Source organism: Hyperolius riggenbachi, chromosome 1 (assembly GCF_040937935.1).
Source record: "Hyperolius riggenbachi isolate aHypRig1 chromosome 1, aHypRig1.pri, whole genome shotgun sequence".
NCBI classification, from domain to species: Eukaryota; Metazoa; Chordata; class Amphibia; order Anura; family Hyperoliidae; genus Hyperolius; species Hyperolius riggenbachi.
The window spans coordinates 155,204,238-155,210,237 of NC_090646.1; the positions used below are offsets into that span (position 1 = coordinate 155,204,238).

Genomic DNA, 6,000 nt, shown 5'->3' on the forward strand with positions numbered 1-6,000 from the left:
GGCAGTCGACTCGGGATGCCCCAGCAGCTGCTTCGGTTTCCCTGTCGGGCATTTCTCCTGTCTCCTCGGCGTCTAGCACGCCCAGGGGATTGTCAGTGGCTCATAGAGTGGCTTTGTCGCGCGCGCGCACAGACGGGACCTTTATGTGGGGAGGAGGCGCGTCAGCTGACCTGCCTGTCGGCTGACGTCAGAGGAGACTCTCGGCAGCTCTGATTGGCTGATGGGTGTGGGCGTGGCCGAGGGGTCTCCTTCGCTTCTTAAGCCTCCGGGAATCACTCGCAACTTGTCTGCTGTTGCGAATGCTTCGTGTGAGCACTCAGACCTTAGTTAGTTCCGGTGTGCTTTGATCTGGGAGGAAACCAGGGATTTCACACAAGACTAGGAATTGATATTACTACTGTTATTATTGCTTGATTATCTGTGTATGACTCTGGCTCTCTTCTGACTACTCTTACACTATAAGATTCTGTACTTTCGCCCATCTGATCCTGTTGCTGACTCTGCCTGAAATACCTTTATCCTTCTGCCTGCCGATTCTGTACTGTATCCTCCTGTCTGTTGCCGAACCGATCTGTCTGACCACTCTACTCACCAGTGAGCCCTTGTCACTGGTGAGGTTCCTTACTGATATACTAACCAGCTCCTCTGGTGAGGTTCCTTACTGATAATACCCACCAGCTCCTCTGGTGAGGTTCCTTACTGATAGTACCCACCAGCTCCTCTGGTGAGGTTCTGCCTAAACTAATCAGTATTACTGTTGCACCAAGCACTGTACACTTGCTATTACCTTGTTTGCTATACTTGCATTATTGGTGATTCTGCAGATCACCATATAATCAGGTATAGTGTCTGATTATTGGTGATACTGCAGATCACACAATAATCAGACTTCTGATTGCTACACCAATCGTTACAGGAGCACAGAAAGGGTTAAAGCATCTGTCTTTTCACAAGCACAGCTCAGTGTGGTTGATTTCTACAGCATTTAAATGAAGAATAAAAACTTGTCATTGCGTGCTATGCAAGAGTTCGGGTCCGCTTTAACATGGGCAGCTATGGGGTATCTGAAATAATTAAACTTCATTATTCTTAGGGGTGTCAATACTTTTGGCCATGTAATTTAGTTTTCCTGAGGAAACTGTTTTTTTTTTTTTTTTTTCACTCCATGAATGGAGGTGTCATACTTGAGTTATTTTACTGCCCTGACTTGCATTACCCAAAGAAATGTGAAAACCGGGAAATATGCTTTAGCAATCAAACAGGTAACTCGCTACAAGATGTAGTGCAGCGTTTCTACAATCTCCTTCTTGAACTTATCCTAACGTGCGTATCTGATGTTTCTGTTGTGTTTTCACAGGCAGAGACTATTAGCCAGAAAGGTTAATGGTGTCATCACTAGCATATTTTAGTCTTGAAGAAGGTATTTCCCGAGAATCACAAGTGTATTTTATCCAGCAGAGCACAGGTGGACTTCGGTAAAGCATTGGAATGGCATCATCATTATCATTCATTACTGGAAGACAGACAATCTGTACACACAAGTGTGAAACAACATCCAGACATTCCCAGTGCATAACCCCGTACTACCTCCACCCCTTGCCTTACTGTGTGCTTCTTCTACTACTATTATTTTATTTTTCTTGAACTTTATTTCATATATATATGGTGATGGTAGAAAAAAAAATGTTTAAATTATAATTGAAATATAAAATCGATTTTTTATTTTTGCTTTTTTAATCATGTTTTTGTTGTTTAAACATGTAATGTTAGGTTCAGAGGTGAATTCCTTTAACAACAGCTGGATCACATCATTGTATAAATTTAATTAGACTGTATGAAGCTAAATGTGTATAAAGGTAATGCCTAATTGTTCTCATATGTGGCTTGACATCATCATTTGCTTCAAGTGCATATACTGGAATTCCTATAGGTTTTCTAAAGTGGCAAGTACATAGAATTTGTTGTCTAAAATGAATTAATGTTATTGAATAATATTTTATGTATTTGCATGAGATTTACAACGAAAACAACTACTGATGACATTAAAAGATGTTCTATAGGGAAAAACTCAGAGCAAGTGATGAGCTTAAGAAAATTGGCGAAAGTCAAGCATTATTTTTGCTACTTTCTCAATTTTTAAGAAGAAAAGATGACTTTTGTTATACTGGCACTTTTGACATAGTAACAAAAGATAGACTTGAAACACATTTAAATTAAACCTTAAGGGAAAAAGGGCCTAATTTGAGTACTGACCTCAGGAGACGGTAGCTTCTAGATACTTCAGAGGCTTCTCCTCTCACCCTCCTCCTTGCCATTCCGGTCCTGAGGCCCCACGCAAGCCCGTCGGCAGGACTGTTGACAGAGCTTGCCTTGTGCCTGCACACAACCATGGAACCAAATGGCTTCAGCTGTTTCTGCTGAGCCTGAGCAGTTGGTACGCGTGACTGTACGGTGCAGGCAAGCTCAGTGGGACTTCAGGAGTCCCAGCCCTGGAAAAGAGGGACAGAGAGGGACGGGGAAGCTTTTGGTGGATTCAGAGGCTTCCCTGTCCTGAGGTAGGTATCCAAATTTTTACCTAAGCATCTTCCAGAGATGACTTTAAAAATTACAATTTGTGTTATTGTAACTCATCTACCTCACTATATAAATCATTGTTTGCCTCATCAAGCTTTTGTAAATGTATTAATTGAAGACAGGCTAAATTATAACTGAATCTTTGGAGGCGAGAAAAAAGACGCAGGAAAACCGTGAGGCCAATCTCGTGTAGTACCGTCTGGTTATATTAGACAATTGTGTGAGTATATGTCAATATACTCACAAGTGTAGGTTGCAATCCAAGCAACCACTGTTATGCGCATGTGAGGAAGTACCGTCCTCACTCGGCCTTTGTAAGGGTTGGTGTGGTGGTCGCGGCTCCAAAATAAAAAATTGTCTTTTACTCGGAATGAGAAAAAAGACTAAGCAAACTCCACTGAGGGAGGCTACTGAAAACACTATGGAGAGAGTAGGAGGCGCCCAAGATATCAGTATTCACACTATAAATAGGTAAGAGGTCTTACCTTAATGTAGTTTAGCTTCAAAAATGCAAATGCTTTCTTATAAAGTAACAGGTTTTAATATGCACATCAGACAACGCGTTTCACGGATACACTCCGCTTCATCAGGTCAAATTCAAGTGCCTTTAAAAACAAATAGATTTTTTTGACAGGAACTAAGCAACAAAGTACATACCATCATATTTCAATAAACGTATATGAAAAAGTACACATATATAAAAAAATACATATATACCTAAAAATATATATATACATATATACATATATAAAGCATACTACATAAATACAGTAATCTATAGGTAACATTTCATAAAAAAATCTGTAAATGTGGTGAGTCTCATACAATATTTATAAGTATGGCCCCATATAACTTTTATAGGGCACTACAATCCCGGATGCTCTCATATATCGCCGGGGCCCCGTATTTGCGCAAGCCCACATGCCCCAAACTGAATGTGCGCGCAAGCCCAGCATATGACCGCCTAGATAACGCAATAACATATATGTCTACACACAGCCCCATGGCAAGCATAGTATGCGTGGCGGTGGCTCAAAGCAAACTGAATGGGTACTGTAGATCTAATGACCAATCATACATCTAAATCAACCGGATCTTAAATCTGTGTGGATCATCTCAGAGTTCATTAAAACAGAGCACTCAAAAATATCTATACATCATAAGTCTCCTACTAATAGACCGTATGATGTATAGATAAAATTGAGTGCTTTGTTTTAATGAACTCTGAGATGATCCACACAAATTTAAGATTCGGTTGATACTTATACATATTGTATGAGACTCACCACATTTACACAAAAAGAATGGGTGAAAAAGAAGTGAGTACTTTTGCCCATCACTACTAACAGCTAGTTCACATAAACGCTTGTATGAAAGTCCGTTAAATATATGGCAAACTTGAAGAAAATGTTTTACATCTTGTTTATTGACATTTTTTGTGTTTGTGAGTTTTTAAGACAGGTTTCTGTCAAACAAATGTCTGACATTCTACCAGTAGGCATTTCCACACTCCATGCATAGGTCCACTAAGTGTGGCCATTGCGTACGCCACATCTGAAGGAGGAGTTGTGAAAGTAATCAGTTCAAAGACTTGAATAATGCAAATGTATAAGGTGCTCACCTAGGAACTCATTGGGGCGCATGGGTTTTGATCATTTTGATCATGCATTGCATTGAATAAAGATTAAGCAATTTTGGTGTGAACAAAGAATTGGCTTTTTGTTGTATGTCAAATAAGGCAAACTTCTCTAATTGCATTGGAGATATTAATGGAAGGTACGCTACTATTTAAAGAGACACTGAAGCGACAAACATTATTATGATGTAATGAATTGGTTGTGTAAGATGGATAATTACTAGAACGTTAGTAGCAAAAAAAAATCTTTTCAGTTATACAGCTTTTTTTTTTTTATAACATTGCATCATTCTCTAATATTTGTAGTTTATACATTACTCAGCATTTTAAATGTTTTTTTTACAAAAAGGCAGTGAACTTTTGACCTGTCTTGAACTGTTCTCTGCAAAAGAAAAAACAATACAGTTAAGATAACAGCTTAAAGGGATCCAAGCAGCTCTTGGCTTCAAATAGCTGCAAGGGCTGCCATTGTTTAGAAGCTCAGCCCCTGCTGTTTTACAACTGCTGTTATCCAGGCTAGGTGTGACATTCTTCAACTGTAACTGATGTTTTCTGTTTGAAGTACAATGGGGGTTTGTTTGTGGTCAATTAAGTCTAAAGAGGTGATTTCTTATCTGTTTTCACCATCTCCTGCTCAGGGACCGCAGGTCCTTTGCGAACGGACAAAGTGGCTAATTTAACTCTTAGATCAGGGGCGTAACAATAGGCCCTGCAGCGCCTGCGCCCGCGGGGGGGCCCCCGCCCCCCCCCCCTGGGGCCCGCTCGGGGCCGTTTTTTGGGGGCTGGAGGGGTGGCAGCATGAGGGGAAAGCCTTGCCCACAGTCGGCGGGGAGAGGGGAAGTTTCCCCCTCTCCCTCACCTCGGGGCTCTCCCCTCTGCGCTCCCCTCCAGCTAGTGAACGTGTGTGGGCAGTGAGCAGCAGCGGCGGCAGGATACATACCTTCTTCCTTGCGTTCCATCGCCGCCTTCTCGCTCTAGCGGCTGATGTCACTTCCGCTTCCGGAAGTGCCCGCTCTGAAATTCTGCAGGGGGGCCCGGTGGGGCTTAGTTACGCCCCTGTCTTAGATGTAAAAAAATTAGGTAAAATTAAAGGGTTTTTTTTATAATAAACCACATTTTTAGAATGCATTTTTAATTTGCTATAGAGCTGCCCTGGGTGTTAAAAATGATGCTCGGTTCACTTTAAGAACACAGAGCTCTCTAGGACTTTGAAAGTCGTGGAGGTCAATGGCAATTTGCATAGATAACAACTGGAGTTTCTTAACTCTTCCTGTACTGGAAATGATATTAGACTTTTGTCTCTGCTTCTAATGCTTTATTTCTTAGCTGTACTACACATACAAATCATTATATCATCATTTTTTTTCGCTTCAGTGTCTCTTTGAATGCCTCCTGGATACAAATACTACCATTTTAAGAAGGATGTTTCTGTTATGTTTAATAGCCATTGTGAATATCGAGTACCCCTTTATAGCTGGATGTTGGGGCATTTGGCAGTAAAATATCTCATGTTTATCAATTATTAATCAAAGATTGTACTCTAAAGGTGCGTAAACATGCACTACTATAAGGAACGATGGGTCCTTCAGACCCTCCCGCTGGGCGGGCGTTCCAGCAATAGTAAAGTGTGTGTACAGTCGGTCGGCAGACTGATATCACTGTTTCTGAACGATCCACTCAGCGGATCATTCAGAAACAGTGTTATCAGTCTGCCGACAGACTGTACACACGCTCTGCTATCGCTGGAACGCCCACCCAGCTGGAGGGTCTAACGGACCTGTCGTTCCTTA

General features: G+C 41.3%; 1 long non-coding RNA gene across 1 annotated transcript in view; it reads right to left on the reverse strand.

Moving 5' to 3' along the window:
- Positions 1-6,000, reverse strand: part of LOC137546513 (uncharacterized) — a 40,695-nt gene that overhangs the window by 23,547 nt on the left and 11,148 nt on the right. The window contains exon 2 of the long non-coding RNA XR_011026273.1: positions 3,060-3,179. This is a non-coding gene — a long non-coding RNA (uncharacterized lncRNA). The remainder of the gene's footprint in view (positions 1-3,059; positions 3,180-6,000) is intronic.